The sequence below is a fragment of the Malaclemys terrapin genome, chromosome 2 (genome assembly GCF_027887155.1).
Source record: "Malaclemys terrapin pileata isolate rMalTer1 chromosome 2, rMalTer1.hap1, whole genome shotgun sequence".
NCBI classification, from domain to species: Eukaryota; Metazoa; Chordata; order Testudines; family Emydidae; genus Malaclemys; species Malaclemys terrapin.
Genome location: NC_071506.1, coordinates 208,268,465 through 208,287,914, shown reverse-complemented (window position 1 = coordinate 208,287,914; position 19,450 = coordinate 208,268,465). Strand labels below are relative to the sequence as shown.

The following is a 19,450-nucleotide window of genomic DNA, read 5'->3' as shown; positions in this document are numbered from 1 at the left end:
TCAGTGGAGTTCTAAAGTGTCTCCCTTTTTAGTTGGGAAAGAGCCTGATTCTGATCTCACCTACACCAGTGTTATTCAACTGAAGTAAATGGATTTACGTCAAGGTAAAAGCTATGTAACAAGATTAGAATCTGGCCCTAATGGAATTCTCCATATTTCCTGGTTTAGAATATATGTGTTTGTCTCTATAAGTAACCCAAGTGAAAAAAGAAAAAATTGAGACTGTAATTTTATCTTGTTTCATAGCTTTGACTACACCTTATAAGGAGGGAAATTCTAAACAGACGAGAGACTACAGACAAAAATTGAGATGAAAAACCGGTGTTAGATGCACATCCACGCTACCCATATCAATTGCCTTCCATTTGATGCAAGGTAGTAAATATCTTCACTGTCACTGTTAGTTTTGAGGGGTTTGCTTTCTAGTAGCAACTGAAAGAAACTTTGATTAAGAATTCATCAGAAGGTTAAGTTTTGTTGCAAAAAAGAAGGCCCCCATGATTAAAAATACAATAGTAGTTCATTATAAATTTTCCACTGACATTTTTGACAAAAAATTGAAAACCAAATGTTTTGGTTTTCAGTTTTTTCACCACCCTTGTTCTATTCCTTTTTTCCAGCCCCCTGCTTTTACCCTTAATGGGAGCTATGCGTGCTTAAAATCACTCATCAGTTTGCTGGATTTGGATCTTTAAGTGTGAGATCCTCAGCTTGTACAAATCAGTGTAGCTGCATTGACTTCAATGGCTCTACTCAGATGTACACCAGCTAACGATCTGGCATGTTATTATGATATCTACTTTTCAAAGAGAGTTCTGAACCCTGAAAATTCTTCTGCAAGCTGTTGCAGAAAATCAGCTATCAAACTAAAGTTTTAAAACAGTAGGAGTAAATAACGGTAACAGAGTGTAGTCTATTATAATAGAACTGCAACTGTATTTTATACTGATAATGAAATAGTTGAACAACTGATTTTACCTTTCATTTGTGTGTGAATAGAGCAATTACAGCATACGACAGTTCGCAAATATTTGTAATTGAAGGCTGTCAGATGAAGGGATTTTAGCAGTGAATTGTTAATTTTTAAAGTGATTCATTTGTTAACTGCTTCACTGCTGCCTAGTTTACAATGCATCTGAGGCAAAGCAAATTGCTGGAAGCACATCACTGGTGCTGCTGCACTTACCTACTTTATTCCCATTGAAGAGCCAATGTTCCGATAGAACGTTGGCTCTTAAAAGAATGTTACAGCAACAAGGTGGTAAGAGGTGTCTAGCATATGACTGACTATAGCAATATGGACACAGAGCATGCATGAGAGCCCATTGGCACATGTCCCAGGCATGTTGTGAAGCACATTGAAGGCTGAATGATTTTTATCTACTCTAGCTGTGCACCAGTGGCACATAAGCTCATGCCCAGAGTTGGGTCATTGATATTAAAATATGGATCTCGTCTATTTAACCATAAATGTTTAAAATTAAAAATGATGGGTTTTGTTCAACATATGGAGAGCTAGACTGTGCTTTTTAAGGCATAGCTCTGTAATGTGGCAGACAGGGAGAGCCTGTGCTGTAATAGAAGTTCTCTTGTCCTTTACAGTTTGTGCTCCCCTTAGCATCCCACCCACCTCTGCTGGGCTAAAGGTGAGGGGAACAATCTGTCCCATAATTAAAAAAAAAAATAGAAAAAATTCTAATTCTCCTGATTATTTTTCAGCCAAATTCTGTCCTGTGCTGCTTTTAAATTCCATGTGTTGCATGGGGTGTAAAGTCAGGGCAGAATGTGGCCCTTAATTTCCCCCTCGCATCTTAAAAAAGTAAAGAAGCAGCAGGGCTACAAGTGAAACACTAGTGAGAGAAATAGCCCAGATGTAGATATCAGAGTTGGGCAGATATTGCAAATCGGTGTCCATATCTGTTCATTTGAATTCTGAACAAGTGTTCCCTCAACCGTCTCCAGGCTCCTTATTCAGTATAGGCTTGGACTTGCACCCATTGAAATCAATGGCAAAGCTTCCATTGCCTTCAGTGGTTCAGTTCAGGCCCTACCTGTGACTATTTCCAAGGACAGGACTTCCTTGGCACAAAGCTTTGTGTAAAGTATAAATATATTTAATATCACACTGTGATTTCTCCTCTGGGAAGCAAATTATGGGCTAGATCATACCCGAAGAGTACTGCCCATAGTGAGGGGTGGCATGGAGCCACAGGACCACCAGAGTATGAGGAGGTATTTTGCCTCAGTGAGGCAGAAAGTCTCCAAGAGCTGCCTGGCATGCAGAGAGAGGGTACACACTGCACTACCCCATTATGGGCACCAGCCCTGCTCTGTAACCCCAGAGGGGAGATGAAGAGAAGAGGGAATGTGATCTCAGCTCTGCTCTGCCCCTCTCCACCCTCTTTGGGATACTGTGCATCCTGGAGGGAGCAGTCCTTGTACTCTCTGGAGTGCACAGGCTGCAATTCCACCAGGCCTTGATGCAGCCCATGCAAGTGGGAGGGAAAGGCCCCTTTGGCTTCAGTTTCAGAGTAACAGCCGTGTTAGTCTGTATCCGCAAAAAGAAGAACAGGAGTACTTGTGGCACCTTAGAGACTAATAAATTTGTTAGTCTCTAAGGTGCCACAAGTACTCCTGTTCTTTTGGCTTCAGTGGGACTCCAGTTGCCTTGGATCTAGCCTCTTATGCCCTCCTCTTCTGTGCACCCACAGGCACCAGGAACAAACTTGCCCTATAGCCATGATTTCTATTTGATATATTTCTCTTTAGTAATCCCTAAGAAATGCAGGTGCTCACCGGGTAGAGAAAATTAACACACAACAAATTACTTGATTAATTTTCCACTGTTAGTCCAAACAATGCCAGCCTTGCTAGTTATTTCTGGAATGCATTAGAGCTGTGGATTGCAACAGAGCCATATGCAGCAGACTGGCTTTGTTGCTAAGGAATAGTAGCAGCCAGTAAAGCACTATGAAAAGCGTTGGTTTTAGAATGCAGATTGAAAACAATGTCTGGTGGGAATTCCCTCTGGACTTACAGTACATTAATCTTTCAATCTCGCATCAGAACTGCAGTATATTAATTCATGTTCAGGTATCACAGCAAGGCTGTGGCACATTCTGACTGAACATTTGTAGACACAAATGAAACAAATGTGTCTTCTGTGAGCATTAGTGCCTTTATTTCAGTAAAACAATTTCACAACATTTAAATTATTATTAAATTATCTTGTGAACATAGTACTTAGGAATTGTTCTGGATTGACAGCCCTAAATATTGCTGCCCCCTTGTTATGCACAGAACTCCTTTGAGGAAGGGGCTATATTTCACTATATGTATTATATCATGACCAGCATATCATCGCTCCTCAACAAAGAAGAAACGCTAAGAAATACAGCGGCTGTACTGAGTTCTTAACACTTCTCTATCAGCCCATGTCAATCCTGATGGGGGGCCACTGAAGAGAGAGAGTAGTTCAGACTCCATGTCCCTGAAACATGCTTATAGAGTGTGTTATGCTTCCCCCTCTTGTGGCTGTTCCAGATAGAAGGGCTTTGGTGCCAAAAGTCCCATCTTTAATTGTCACTGACCCTTTGTGGTGCTGGTCATTACACTTGTTTAATCCTTATTTCCTCTGTTGAAACTGTTACTGGGGGTGACAATTATTGTCAGTTGTAGTAATAGTTTTTGGGAAGCACTGGGGTGTGGATAGAGATCACTAATCTCATTGAGTGCTGTCTGGACAGAGGCCACTAAACTCAGTGACAAGTGTTGTATTAATGCCCAGCTAAATTACAGTTCAACCATAGCTGCCCTTTCTTTTTATTTTCCCCTGCAGAGATGCACTGCTAAACGCAGCTGCTAGCAGCAAAGCAGTAGGGAGGATTGAAGTTACAGGAACTTTGTCAGGGATCCATTTCTCTGTTTCAAGGAAATCATTGCCTTTTAGTTAAGTGGCTATTTCTTTTTGCTCATCCGGAAAATACGTGCCAAAAATATAAGACATCTTAGAATGCAGATTGCATCATTTTGATTTTCTAGTGTGCAAATGTTGCAGGTTAAACCTTCCATAGTGAAAGTTAAAAACCTGTTTCTTCTCTGGGACTTTTCATTTAGAAAGAAATGAATCTTCAGGTCCTAGTGAACAGATGTCCACATCATGCAACTCATTATCGCAATTGGCACTAAATGGCGTTGTTCTTGGCAATCTCATCAGAGAAACCAAGGACTGAAGGGACATGGAGTTTTAACTATCCTGCACTCTCTGGGTCAGGGTTGAGAGAGATTAGTAGAGAGTCTGCAGCTGGAATGTATTGGCTGTGTACAAAAAGAGAGGGCTTCAGTCTCCGGTGCTCAAAAAGGCAACTGAGAAGAACTGAATTCACATAATTTTTTTAAAATGAAATATTGTCAGTATGTGTCTATGGAAATGACATTATGTTGGCAAATGACTTCAATTTAAATATGAGATGAAGAAATTCCAGTGGCAAACTGATGGTACTCTGAGGCCACCTTAAGCTGTCAAAGTGAAACATTGTCAATAGAAGTGTAATAAAGAGATGATTTGAAGATAGGAGGACATGACAAAATGAAGTCAATGAAACGGGCCATGCTTAATTCTCAGCATCTAAGTAGTGACTAAGATGTGTCACTGCCTTTAAACTAGGCCCTATGGAGGATGTAACTTGTGAGAGCCATTCATCAGTGCAAATTAGGCTATGATGCTGACTGGATATAAATCATGATGCTAAATTTGCTATAACCTTCTCCTGGGATGAGTTCTTAGAGTGTTGCCATAGTGGAAAAGTAGCAACCAAAGTCACAGCAGACATAAATGAGGTTTCAGGTACCCCATGGCAATTCAAGTTGCATTTGACCTTGTTTTGAGGTCTTGCCACACTAGGTGGAAGACGCAGGAAGGCCTGCTTTTCAGTCAGTTGTCCTGCCAGCATCAGGCTGTGCTTTTTACATTGCCTAAGAAAATGGGTAGGAATATTGTTTACAAACCTTTGTGGCATTAACTACACAGGGGTATTTAAGTGTGTCTAGAAGCACGAGAGGCTGATACAGAACTCAAGTCAGCTGTCTGGAACAAACTTCTTGGCTGACTTGAAGGGTCAGCTGGTTCCATTTGCTCAGTCGACAACGAAATAGCAGTTACTGGTGAAAGAGAACTGACAGGTGCTACAAAGGGCCCTAAACTCTCTCAATCATCTCATTTCATTGCTTTGTCCAAGGAGAAAAAGACACAAACAATTCCCACCAAAATGCATGAGAGAAACAAAGTTCCAGCCCCACACAAAGATGTCCAAATTCATGCAGAGATCACACACGCACACACATACATTAGTCTCAGCTTGGAGGAAAGGGTGGTGTGTTTAAGTATGCTTAGAGCAGGAGGACTAGTGTCAGGACTCCAATTTTGTTCCCAGCTCTGGGGGCGAAAGAGTGATCTAGTCAGAACAGAGGAACTTGAATTCATAACGCTGGGGGTGGAGGTTGTGTGTGTCTTATTACAGAGTGTCTTTGAGCCAGATCTTCCCCTGATGCAACGTAGCTTAGCTCCATGGAAGTCAACATAAGAACATAATAATGGCCATAGTGAGTCAGACCAAAGGTCCATCTAGTCCAGTATCCTGTCTTCCAACAGTGGCCAATGCCAGGACTCCCAGAGGGAATGAACAGATCAGGTAATCATCCAGTGATCCATTCCCTGTCGCCCATTCCCAGCTTCTGGCAAACAGTGGCTAGGAACACCTATGCCTTCTACTATGCCTTTTGGGGGCCAGCTTATTATCAAGCTCATTGACTATGCTGATTTACACCAGCTGAGGATCTGGCCCTATGTGTTAAAGATTCAAAGATGATACAAAACCTAAACCTCCTAGCTTTCAGCCCCCCGGCTACGAAGCAACAGTCCATCTACAAACCCAGCATATTTTTGCAGAAAAAGTAAGATGATTCTTTTATTAGGACCTGAGCAGAGTTTGCTGTGGCTGCACAGGCCACCAGCATTTAGAAGGAGGACATGGGAGTGAGGCATTTCATTTTGTTTGCTCCTGAGAGGGGTGGGAGTAGTTTAACATAGAGATTTCTGTCAGTCACCATTAGGCCTGAACACATCACTCCAATACAAGTGTGAAGGTTGTATTGCAAAAGTGCTTAGCAGTCCTAGTTGTGGACCAGGACACCATTGTGTACAAACACAGACCAAAAAGATGGCCCTTGCACCAAAGAGCTTTCAGTGGGTCTTTGGTTGTGTCATAACTATAAAGGGAAGGGTAACCGCCCTCCTGTGTGCAATACTATAAAATCCCTCCTGGCCAGAGACTCCAAAATCCTTTTACCTGTAAAGGGTTAAGAAGCTCAGGTAACCTGGCTGACACCTGACCCAAAGGACCAATAAGGGGACAAGATACTTTCAAATCTTGGTGGGGGGAGGGGAGTAGACTTTTGTTTGTGCTCTTTGTTTTGGTGGTGGTTCGCTCTTGGGACTAAGAGGGACCAGACATCAATCCAGGCTCTCCAAATCTTTCTGAACAAGTCTCTCATATTTCAAACTTGTAAGTAAACAGCCAGGCAAGGCGTGTTAGTTTTATCTTTGTTTTCTCACTTGTAAATGTACTTTTTACTAGGGTGTTTACCTCTGTTTGCTGTAACTTTGAACCTAAGGCTAGAGGGGGATTCCTCTGGACTCTTTAAGTTTGATTACCCTGTAAAGTTATTTTCCTTCCCGATTTTACAGAGATGATTTTTACCTTTTTCTTTAATTAAAAGCCTTCTTTTTAAGAACCTGATTGATTTTTCCTTGTTTTAGATCCAAGGGGGTTGGATCTTGATCCACCAGGAGTTGGTGGGAGAAAGGAGGGGGATGGTTAATTTCTCCTTGTTTTAAGATCCAAGGGGGTTGGATCTGTATTCACCAGGGAATTGGTGAAGAGTCTCTCAAGGCTACCAGGGAAGGGAATTAGCACATTGAGAGTGGTGGCAGCGGACCAGATCTAAGCTGGTAGTTAAGCTTAGAAGTTTTCATGTAGGCCCCCACATCTGTACCCTAAAGTTCAGAGTGGGGAAGCAGCCTTGACAGGTTGGCTATTCGGAATGGAGCTGGTGATTTCAGACAAGTTCCATGTAGACAGGCGTCTAAAAACCAAAAACATTTGGCACTAGTTTTTGCCATAACTGGGAGTCTTATTAGTGAGTTCTGGGACTGCATTGGAATGGATACCGACCTACCCGCTCAGTCCTAGAAAGCACGACTGAGGAGCCTGCCTTAGTTTACCTCCCTTAGGCTAGGTCTATACTACCCGCCTGAATCGGCGGGTAGAAATCGACCTCTCGGGGATCGATTTATCGCGTCCCGTCGGGACGCGACAATCGATCCCCGAATCGGCGCTCTAACTCCACCAGCGGAGGTGGTAGTAAGCGCCGCCGACAAAAAGCCCCAGAAGTCGATTTTGCCGCCGTCCTCACAACGGGGTAAGTCGGCTGCAATACGTCGAATTCAGCTACGCTATTCACGTAGCTGAATTTGCGTATCTTAAATCGACTCCCCCCGGTAGTGTAGATGTACCCTCAGAGTCCCCAGTAATTCCACGACAGCTTTCTTGGCACAATAATATGCCTTCTGTGGTGTGGTTTATTACCAAAACATAGTTCAAAGAATCCATAACAAAAGTCCCCAGACATGGTCCATTTAGCACTCCCTGTGCATGTAGTCCTTAGAATCACACATCCTGTTGTTCACTGACATAACACATACCACAATCCGGCATCTTCTGTTATACCTACATTCCTCGTCAGTCCTCTTCTGTCCTTCTGCGAGGACAGCCACCCCAGCCCTTCCAGCTGAGTCCAACCCTCCTCTTCCCAACTCTCCAGCCTCTCTGCTGAGACATCATCCTCACCAGGGAAGCATCCCTCACTCTTCCTGGCCCTCCCACTGTTCTCCTGGCTCCAGCTCTCCAGTGTGGAGACGTCAGTAGGTAAGCCACTCTGCTGTTCCCCTGCCTTGAGCTCTCTCTGGCTCTCGGCTTTGGCTCAGAAGTCGGCAGGAAACTCCCTCTGCTGCTCTCTGGCCTTCAGCCCTCTCCAGCCAGCTAGCCTTGGCTCTCTGACTTAAGGAGGTCAGCTGGAAACGCCCTCTTGCTGCCCTTTTGCCTTCAGCCTTCTCCAGGAACCTTTTACCACTTCTTTCTGGGGCCTCCTGGTCTCTGGCAGCTCTCATCCATCAATCTCTCGCTCCCAAGCAGCTCCCATCTACCCTTTCCTTGACCGCCTCATAGTCTCCTTCCCTCTAGGGCCTAAGTGCCCTCTTTTAAGCCTAAATTGGGGGTCAAGTGACCAGTCACAGGTGCACTGGCCTCTTTCTTCTTAAAGGGCCAGTGATAGATCCTTTCAGTTTAGGACCGGCGCACATTGTTGGGCTAATATGGAGACTCTTGCACAGCAATTGCCTGTGCTGTACCTGGTGTGGACAGGAGACTTACCTCTCATATTTTTACTTGCCACATAGGCTGATTTTTAAAGATGTTTCTCTTTAAATAGGAGCATGCATCTTTACTAATACCGAAGTTATAATGCTGAATTTTTTACATCATTAATTTCCATGGCAACAAAACATAATCTCATAAATACAGGATTATAACTTTACTGTGGGATCAAACAGGAGGAGAACTTGGGCAATGGGGTCGAAAGTTCTTATTTAAATGCCTTACACGGCAGCAAGAGGAATATCAAGAATCACTGTTAAGAGATTGGTGCACATTTTCTTTCAAATTCATCCATGTAAACTTACAAGAAATAATGATTTAAAATTAGGTGAACAAAAAAGCAAATTCTATGTTCATTCTCACTGTGTTAGTCCATCCCCATTGTTCATCACTCTTGAGTGTTTGTCAGAAAACGAAATGTTGCAGATAGGGTAGCATAGCTCACAAGGAAAATTGTGACTCCTTCTCCCAGCAGAGCACTTGCGTAAATCAGTTTTTGGAATAAGGCCCAAAAAGTCAAGTGATACTGTCTACATTGTGAGATAGGAGTGGCTCATCTCTAACTGTCCTTAGTGAGAATTCCAGTTAAAAACATGTATCTGGTTCTTTCTGCCCAGCCTGGTTGTGGAGCAGAGCGAAACCAACAGAGACCTGCTGAAGGATTCTAATTAGGGCTGTCAAGTGATTAAAAAAATTAATCGTGATTAATCGCGCTGTTAAACAATAATAGAATATCATTTATTTAAATAATGTAGGATGTTTTCTACATTTTGAAATATATTGATTTAAATTACAACACAGAATACAAAGTGCACAGTGCTCACTTTCTATTTATTTTTATTACAAATATTTGCACTGTAAAAAACAAAAGAAATAGTATTTTTCAATTCACCTATTACAAGTACTATAGTGCAATCTCTTTATCATGAAAGTTGAACTTACAATTGTAGAATTATGTACAAAAAATAACTGCATTTAAAAACAAAACAATGTAAAACTTTAGAGCCTACAAGTCCACTGAGTCCTGCTTCTTGTTCAGCCAATCGCTCTGACAAACAAGCTTGTTCACATTTGCAGGAGATATTGCTGCCTGCTTCTGGTTTACGTCACCTGAAAGTGAGAACAGGTGTTCGCATGGCACTGTTGTAGCTGGCGTTGCAAGACATTTATGTGCCAGATGCGCTAAAGATTCATATGTCTCTTCATGCTTCACCCACCATTCTAGAGGATATGCGTCCATGCTGATGACAGGTTCTGCTCGATAACGATCCAAAGCAGTGCAGACCGCTGAATGTTTATTTTCATCATCTGATTCTGATGCCATCAGCAGAAGGTTGTTTTTCTTTTTTTGGTGGTTTGGGTTCTGTAGTTTCCGCACTGGATTATTGCTCTTTTAAGACTTCTGAAAGCATGCGCCACACCTCATCCCTCTCAGATTTTGGAAGGCACTTCAGATTCTTAAACCTTGGGTCGAGTGCTGTAGCTATCTTTAGAAATCTCACATTGGTACCTTCTCTGCGTTTTGTCAAATCTGCAGTGACAGTGTTCATAAATCAACAACATGTGCTGCGTCATCATCCGAGACTGCTATAACAGGAGATATATGGCAGAATGTGGGTAGAACAGAGCAGGAGACATACAATTCTCCCCCAAGGAGTTCAGTCACAAATTTAATTAACACACTATTTTTTTAACAGACATCATCAGGATGGAAGCATGTCCTCTGGAATGGTGGACAAAGCATGAAGGGGCATACGAATGTTAAGCATATCTGGCAGGTAAATACCTTGCAATGCCAGCTACAAAAGTGCCATATGAACGTCTGTTCTCACATTCAGGTGACATTGTAAATAAGAAGCAAGCAGCATTATCTCCCATATATGTAAACAAACTGGTTTGTCTTAGCAAGTGGCTGAACAAGAAGTAGGACTGAGTGGACTAAAGTTTTACATTGTTTTGTTTTTGAATACAGTTATATAAATTGCACTTTCACGATAAAGAGATTACACTTCAGTACTTGTATGAGGTGAACTTAAAAATACTATTTCTTTTGTTTATCATTTTTACAGTGCAAATATTTGTAATAAAAAATAATAATATAAAGTGAACGCTGTACACTTTATATTCTATGTTGTAATTGAAATCAATATATTTGAAAATGTAGAAAAACATCCAAAAATTATTTATTATAAATTTCAATTGGTATTCTATTGTTTAACAGTGCGATTAAAACTGCGATTAATCGAGATTAATTTTTTTGAGTTAATCGCATAAGTTAACTGCGATTAATTGACAGCCCTAATTCTAATCAAGTCCACTGCACTTTCCTGTACAGGGAGACTGATGCATGCTTTTCTTTATGTGCTGTACTACTCTGACCTTAACATTTTATCATATATCAGAAGCTGTTCATCACTTCCATACCTATTTACATATCATAAAGTTACAGAGCAAATGTAGGTTTACAAAAAGAAAAGCTACAATTTCGTATTAACATAGCAATTACGGAAGACTTTACACTAACACGCTGTATAAAAATATTACCCAACAAATTGTAGGGAAAAAGGTAATGGAATAATTCCTGGCACCTTTGATATGAAAGAGCCATTTTCTGGCATGACTGACATTTTCTTTGTGCTGGCAGGAGAAGACACAGAAAAGGAGTAATTTCTCAAATGGGCATACTCCGCACTGAGGCCTAGGGTCCGTGATACATTCGTCAGCCTCTAATTAAGGAGCTGGAGTTGGACTTCCTCAGTAATTAACTTTTATTTGCAGTTACACTGTGTTTCTCATTTCTGAGACTCAGGCTTCCGTGCTAAAGCTGCAAGTAGAGGTTGGCTTTGAGAAATAAAGAATGGATCGATGGAGAGAGAGGATGAAAAGAGTGTGAAGTGGTTCTGTAGTTTCTGTGAATTTTTAAGCTGAGCTCCATCGTGAGGGGAGAAAAATTTGTATTCTGATCAGAATGATTGTTTTTCATTAGACACCTAATATTTTCTCACTTACACACTCCGGTTGCTTTCACAGCTATATATAGTGGCCCCAATGGAACAATCAACATGTTTTCAATAGTTCCAACACATTGGTGTATGAGATGCCACAGAGCTTTTCCTCTATGCTTGGAATTTTTTCAGTAACAGTGTGTTCTGTTGGTAAATGTTGAGTTTTTAATGGTGGCCAATTGTATGCTGGGAAGATTGTTCATTTTTCTCACAGCCATTCAATACCTGTACGTACATGGGCGAGGACAGACTGTCTGTTGTGCATAACATTTTCAGAAGTGCCTCAGTATCTTAGAAGGCTATATCCCAAATTCAGAAAAGTTTAGACATTTAGGAACCTAAGTTTCATTGAAAGTTGCTTTTGAAAATAGGACATGAGCTCCTAAGTCGCCACACATTTGAAAATATTACTCTTCAGCTTTTAATTCCTGTGGTTTTGTCTTTTGTTGTCACAGAGCTGATGTGAAGTAACATTACACTCGCAACACAAATAAACAAAAGCAAGTAACTTTCATTTTTCTGGGTTGCTCTTCTTTGATTTGGTTGTTAGGTAAATGCTTTTCACCCCAAAAAATCTTAAATAGATAAACTCTGGCACAGTTTTCAAGATATTTTTATGTTAAAAAGACTCAGAGCAAGAACTCAGTCCTCAGATATATGGGTGGTTTTGCCTTATCTCAGTTGTGCTAAATGCTAGAATGACCCTGATGTTTTCCAAGAGGAGAATTTTTTTTCTGGAACTGTTGTGCTTTCTGAAGTTTGTGTTCTGATTTTCTGTTATTTGCAGTATTACCTGGTTTTCCAAATATGTGAAACATATCCCCTTGATTCTGTGCTTCAGATCTGGAATTGCTGGTATTCTTTTAAAATGGTTAATAAGATGTTCCTTCAAAATGTAAGAATACAAACAAAAAGTGATAGCTCAGAACAGAATTACCTCCTAAAATAGGGTCACTATTGATAATTAAGTAGAACATTATCGTAAATCAGTGTAGCACTAAGAGGCATAACAAAGACCATGAAAAAGAGAGGTGATAAATTAGACAGTCACAAATGCTAATTGAGTTTTGTTTGTAATTTTAAATAGTGCCTCCAGATTTCATTTTTAATGTTGCTTGTGGGCTGAGTCTAGATGATGGTGCTGAACTAGATATAATAACAGTTAGGGATTGAAATGACCTATTAGCTCATTCTAATCCAGCTCCCTGTGAATGCAGCATTGTTCCCTCCAATATCTTCTCTAGCGTTTTGTCCACTTTTGATTAAAAAGTCATAAGCAATGGGTCTCCTTTTCTCACTTCCTTGGAAGACTATTCAACAGCAGAATATATCCAGCTATCAGGAACTTGTTCATGATATTCATCCTATAATAACTCTTTCTAAGGACAGCAATGTGGGGGGTGAAGTGGATTGACTTGGGCCGCAGACCTACAAACTTCTCCACCCTGTGCCCTGCACACCAAAGTCACTGGGACTCCATGTTGGTGCAGGACTGCCCCTCTTGTAGAGCAGCTTCCAAGATAGGGGCTGTGATTGGAGTCAATGGAGGTCATTCCCTTGACTTTAATAGGTTTTGGATCAGGTCCTTAGTTATCTACAACATGTGTAGGCTTTATTCATTCCCTCTATGGCTTTACCGTACATGTCATAGCTCTGTGATTATCTTGGCTGTTTTGCATCAAGGGGCCTCTGCTTAATATCGGTTACTACATATGCAAGTATTTCAACAGTGAATCACTTGGCTTAGTAATCTCCAGAAAGCAGAACAAAAGGAAAGTGCTATACATAAATCTTTGACTTGAGACAGACCAAGGAAATATCTGTCAGAGCTTTAAAGCTTGTAGATTGGTTTATTCTTTTAATATAATTTATAAAACAACTCTCTTTTTAAGCTACACTGTGCTATAAATGTGGTGAGTTTTAAATTACAGTATTAGAAAGACAGAGGGTTAGTAAATCACTGTGTATATAGTATCATAATGTGGTGTCTAGTAATGGTGTAATTCAGGATTTCTTCACGGGATTAATATCTTGACAGTTCTAAACGGCACCTAGCTGATATATGGTATGTAACTTGTCAGCTCTGACAAAATATTTGTTTCATCCTGTCTGACCTTTCCCACCAAAACAGTGTTATGCATTTTTCGTCATAGAATCATAAATAAACCATCATATGGCTTTGGTTCATCATCTTTTAGCTAAAAGGAATCCTTGGGCCTGATCCTGAGCTGGTATAAGTTGTCATAGCTCCATAAAAGATAATGGAGTCGTGCCAATTTACTCCAGATGAGGATCTGGACCTTTGTTTTTGTGTGTCTTCAATGAGGACTTCCTTGCTTGGCCAAGGATGATTGGATGAGAGACTCTTTGCCATCTAGCAATGTGCTGCTATTGCTGCTCTGTCCACAGCTACAGAGGTTGCTGTTGAGCAATGGAAGGTGCTTCTTTTTCCCAACAAGGGCTGAGCTCACTGGGTCAAATTCACAATTGCTTTTCACCTTGTCCAGTCATTCACACAAAGTGCAAAGAAAAATTAGAATGGGTCACCTGACTTTCATTTTGCATTGATGTAAATGACTGTACAGGGTACAGGACAACAGTAAATCAGGCCCACTGTCTCTGCAGTGTATCTAGCCCCTGTTGGCCTGGGGAGTGAAAAGCCAGGCCAGAAAATGAACCCAAGTCTACCGTGCTAACTACTGAGCCAGCCTTCAGAAAAGATAGCTTCTGCTCCAAACTAGAACTATTTATCTGAACCCCCTGAATTTGCAGTATGACACTGGAAACCATTACAAAGTCAAAGGGAAGGGACTTATACATATCCAAAGCTATGTAAGGGATATGCTCTTCCATTGACATCTTAGTGCCATTTGCTAACCCAACCCCCTGTGGGATCAGTTTGATGTCAGTGAAAATGTCACATACTATAGGAAACATATGGCTCTATATGTGGAGCCTGATCCTTCATTCCTTGTACACCCAAAACTACAAGTGATGACAGTGGGAGTTTTGGGTGTTCAAGTTAAGGAGGATTGGCCCTGTGATGTGTATTAGGACTTATGGGAACCCTAGAGGTGGTCAGTTTCCTTGATGGCATGTCCATTATTTGAAATCCAGATCTAGCTGTGATTGTTATGGCACCAGGAAGGAAATAGACCACATCCCCATCAGAAATTGCTCCACAGTGAAATCTCACCAGGTCTTCAGAGATGCAGAAGCACCAGCAAACTCAGATCATAAACTAGTTTTCACCCAGCTCCTACTGCATCTTCCTACTCCTGGCAAGCCAGATGTCCACCACCAGTACGATGTCCAGTAGCTATCCAAGGATCCTATTGAAGCTGTGAAATTCAGGAAGGCCTACATAACCTATTGGATGACGCAGTGATCGCCTGGAGTGGTATATGTAACACTATATCACATGCTGCCATTGGAACAATTGGTTTTTCTTTGAGGAGTGTCTCTGTGGGTGCTCCACTTTAGGTGTCTTGGTGTCCTGCGCTTATAATCGGAGATTTGTAGTATCAGTGCCCTACTTGGCCATGCACGTGCGGCAGTTGTCTCATGCCGCTCTGAGCGGCTACCTAGCACGCGGTCAACCAACCCCCGGTTCCTTCTCTACCGCCCTTGGCTTGAGTCGGAGCGACAGCAGCACCCCTTCAACTTTGTAGAAAGTTTATATTCCTTCCTTTTTTTGTATCCCCTCTATTCTAGTTAACTTTGGTTAACATTACTTTTAATTCTTCCACATTTAAAAAAAAAAAAAATAGGGTAGTTTTTCCCCTCCTCCCCCCCAGCGGGCCACTGCCAACAATGACTGCTTAAACAAGGGCTGCCCCGTTTTCTCCAGACCTGGACCTTCCTCAGGCATGCCTGGTTCCCCTGGATTTAAACGCTGCCTGACCTGCAGGCTATCGATACCTGTTTCAGACTGCCACACTCAGTGCTTCCACTGTCTCGGAGAAACCCATATTCCTCAAAAGTGTCCTCATTGTAAAAAACTGACTGCCAGGACACTAAAGGCCAGGGACCTCCAACTTAAATTACTCATGATGGAGAAATCCCTCAGCACAGACTCCGACCCAGAGTCCAGGATGCCTCCTGGCCAATGGTCGCCAGCAGCAGCCTCAGACAAGGGCTCCACTACCAAGACAGCTTCTAAGGACCCTATCCCTAAAAAGGCAAACACTGGTCTCAGTCATCACCACAGCAAGATCCACTTAAAAAGAAATGGTCTCCTGGCAAAAAATCTGCCCTGGTACCATCGGCACCAAGAGCCTCAGACCGTGAGGCACCGGGAATGTCTGTTACCGAGACTTCCTGAGGAGCCAAGGACCTGGTACAGGCAGGCTCTCAGTCAGGTGCATGATCTACAGCCAAGGTCCCTAGATCGACACTGACCACGCCAAAGAATGTCCCGGCACCAACACTGTAAAGGCGCTACCTGCTGCACATATTCAGCTCAGCAAGACCTTGGCACTGACAGTTCTGACCTTCTCTTCTCAGACTGCGCTGCCATCCCTGGCACAGAGCTTCCCGGTACCGCAACTTTTCACTAGACAGGTGGACCTGGCCATTTCTTCTATGCCAGGAACCCCCGTATTGGTTACCAACGGTACCCCAGCGAGGCCCGGACCAAGCCAGATCATCACCCCAGGGGCTTCAGCGCCACCTCTCTCTAGTGATGAGGAGGACCCAGGACTACACCCCTCGCCAGTCCTTTCCTAAAGCTGGACCCTCACATCATCAGCCACTGGTAGACACGCAAGCTTGGAAGCCCCACCCTGGCTGCCACCTCTTATGGCCATCCCACCCAACTGGGCATATTGGGACCCAGGGGCCATTTATAGGGCTCAGAACATTAGACCGCCTAACCCACCGATCTCCAGAACACTCTGCTCTCCCTCACCAATGGACCCCATATCTTCAGGGGCCCAAGATGAGGAGACCGAAAGAACAGCAGGACACACCTGAAGGAGACACCTTGCGCCTTCACATATCTCATCTTCCTCTCCAGATGAAACGATCATGCCTTCACTCCCCACATCGGGGGATGACTTCAAGTCCTTTCAGGACATCTCCTTGTCTGAGCTTCCTGAGTGCCAACATAAGCAAACTGACATTCTCCAGGTGTCCCCATCAGCAAAAATAGCACTGCCAATTAATGCTGCCATGATGGACCCTGCCAAAATCATCTGGCAGATGCCAGCCATGGCCCCTTCTTCCTGCAAAAGGTTGGACAAAAAATATTATGTGTTGGCAAAAAGGGCTGAATTTTTCTTTACCCACCCCACGCCTAATTCAGTGGTTGTGGAGGCAGTAAATCAGAGGGGCAAACAACAACAGTTCATATCCACCCCTCATGACAAGGAATGGAAGAGGCTAGCCCAGGGATTGGCAACCTTTGGCACACGGCCCGTCAGGGAAATCTGCTGGCGAGCAAGGACAGTTTGTTTACCTGCAGCGTCCGCAGTTTCGGCCGATTGCAGCTCCCACTGGCCGCGGTTCGCCGTTCCTGGCCAATGAGGGCTGCAGGAAGCGGTGGCCAGCACATCCCTCGGCCCACGCTGCTTTCTGCAGCCCCCATTGGCCTGGAACGGTGAACCGCGGTCAGTGGGAACTGCAATTGGCCGAACCTGTGGATGCTGCAGGTAAACAAACTGTCCTGGCCCGCCAGCGGATTTCCCTGACGGGCTGCGTGCCAAAGATTGCCAATCCCTGGGCTAGACCTCTTCGGGTGCAAAGCCTATCCTCCGTCACCTTGCAATTCCATATCACAAATTACTCTGTATTGCTTGGAAAATACACACACAACATACACACACAACCTGTTTTCTACAGATGGCAGTCAAACCACCTTGAACCCTCCCTTTAATACCTCACCTCCTGACACAGGACTCAGGATGCATCAATCAGCCCAACCTGGCTCTTCTCCATCGCAAGGCCTGGCTTCTCCGTGGCTGATGGGTATTGACAAAGACTATTCTGACAAAGTTAAAGCCATACTCTTGAACAGCCGCCAACTAAGCACACGGAAAACACATACACAGAAGTGGACATGATTTTGCACCTGGTGCGAGGCTAACCATATTTCTCCATGGTCGGCCCCACAGCCCAGGGTCCTCGAATATATACTGGGTCTTAAAAAATCTGCGCTATCCAACAGCTCCATCTGAGTACACCTCACTGCAATCACCTTGTTCCATGATAACATGGATGGAGCCATTATCTCTGTTCATCTAACCACTAAGCATTTTCTAAAAGGCATGATGAATACCTACCCACTAATGGACCATACCTAATGTGGGATCTTAACCTTGTCCTCTGTAGCCTCATGGGGAAACCATTTGAACCCTTAGCAACTTGTTCATTTCTAAATCTATCGATTGAAAGTGGCCTTTCTCATCGCCATCACATCGTCGAGAAGGGAAGGAGAGCTAGGTGCCTTAATAGCACACCCACCTTATACCACATTCTGTAAAGACAAAGTGATCCTATGACCGCACCCCAAATTCATACCCAAGGTAGCCTCGCCCTTTCATCTAAAACAACCGATAGACTGTGTCATAACTATAAAGGGAAGGGTAACAGCTCTCCTGTGTACAGTACTATAAAATCCCTCCTGGCCAGAGACTCCAAAATCCTTTTACCTGTAAAGGGTTAAGAAGCACAAGTAACCTGGCTGACACCTGACCCAAAGGACCAATAAGGGGACAAGATACTTTCAAATCTTGGTGGGGGGAAGGCTTTTGTTTATGCTCTTTGTTTGGGAAGTTGTTCGCTCTTGGGACTAAGAGGGACCAGACATCAATCCAGGCTCTCCACATCTTTCTGAACAAGTCTCTCATATTTCAAACTTGTAAGTAAACAGCCAGGCAAGGCGTGTTAGTTTACCTTTGTTTTCTCAACTTGTAAATGTACCTTTTACTAGGGTGTTTACCTCTGTTTGCTGTAACTTTGAACCTAAGGCTAGAGGGGGGTCCTCTGGGCTCTTTAAGTTTGATTACCCTGTAAAGTTATTTTCCATCCTTATTTTACAGAGATTATTTTTACCTTTTCTTTAATTAAAAGCCATCTTTTTAAGAACCTGATTGATTTTCCTTGTTTTTAGATCCAAGGGGGTTGGATCTTGATCCACCAGGAGTTGGTGGAAGGGAGGAGGGGGAATGGTTAATTTCTCCTTGTTTTAAGATCCAAGGGGTTTGGATCTGTATTCACCAGGGAATTGGTGAAGAGTCTCTCAAGGCTACCCAGGGAAAGGAATTAGCATCGAGAGTGGTGGCAGCGGACCAGATCTAAGCTGGTAGTTAAGCTTAGAAGTTTCATGCAGGCCCCCACATCTGTACCCTAAAGTTCAAAGTGGGGAAGCAGCCTTGACAGACTTACCTGTGTTTTTCCTGAAACCACTTGCCAACAACAGGGAGGCTTCTTTTCACATGCTCAACAGCCACAGAGCAATAGCTTTTTACCTAGAAAGAACAAAAACATTTAGAAAATTGTCTCGTCTCTTTCTTTCCATAACAGAACAATTGAAGGGTCAGACCATCTCTAAACAGAGACTATCTAAATGGATCTTGGGCTGTATCCATTTGTGTTATCAGCAGAACAACCACCCTGCTCCACGAGGAGTTCGCACACACTCCACTAGAGCATTATCCACATCAATAGCATTTCTCAATGACATACCCATCACAGACATTAGCAAAGCACTATGCTCTCGAGCAACAATCAGCTGCAGACGCAGTTTGGACACTCAGTGCTAGCTACTATCAATAAAGCAACTCTGAAGCACCCTCTCCCTCCTCTGAGGGGTACTGCTCCATAGTCACCTAAAGTGGAGCACCCACAGGGACACTCCTTGAAGAAGAAGAGAAGGTTACTCACTCTGTGCAGTAACTGAGGTTCTTCGCGATGGTTGTCCCTGTGGGAGCTTCACTATCCCCCCTCCTCTCC

General features: G+C 43.1%; 1 protein-coding gene across 6 annotated transcripts in view; it reads left to right on the top strand.

Annotated features, from left to right (window-relative positions):
* TMEM108 (transmembrane protein 108) overlaps positions 1–19,450 on the top strand; it is a 253,936-nt gene that overhangs the window by 89,535 nt on the left and 144,951 nt on the right. Inside the window, exon 3 of one of the 6 annotated variants that reach the window (XM_054020355.1) lies at positions 10,190–10,270. The exons of 4 other annotated variants lie outside the window; for them this stretch is intronic. The gene's annotated coding sequence lies outside the window, so the exon portion shown is untranslated. Of the gene's footprint in view, positions 1–286; positions 376–10,189; positions 10,271–19,450 lie in introns of those variants that run through there. One more of the 6 variants, XM_054020354.1, reaches the window with a different exon arrangement.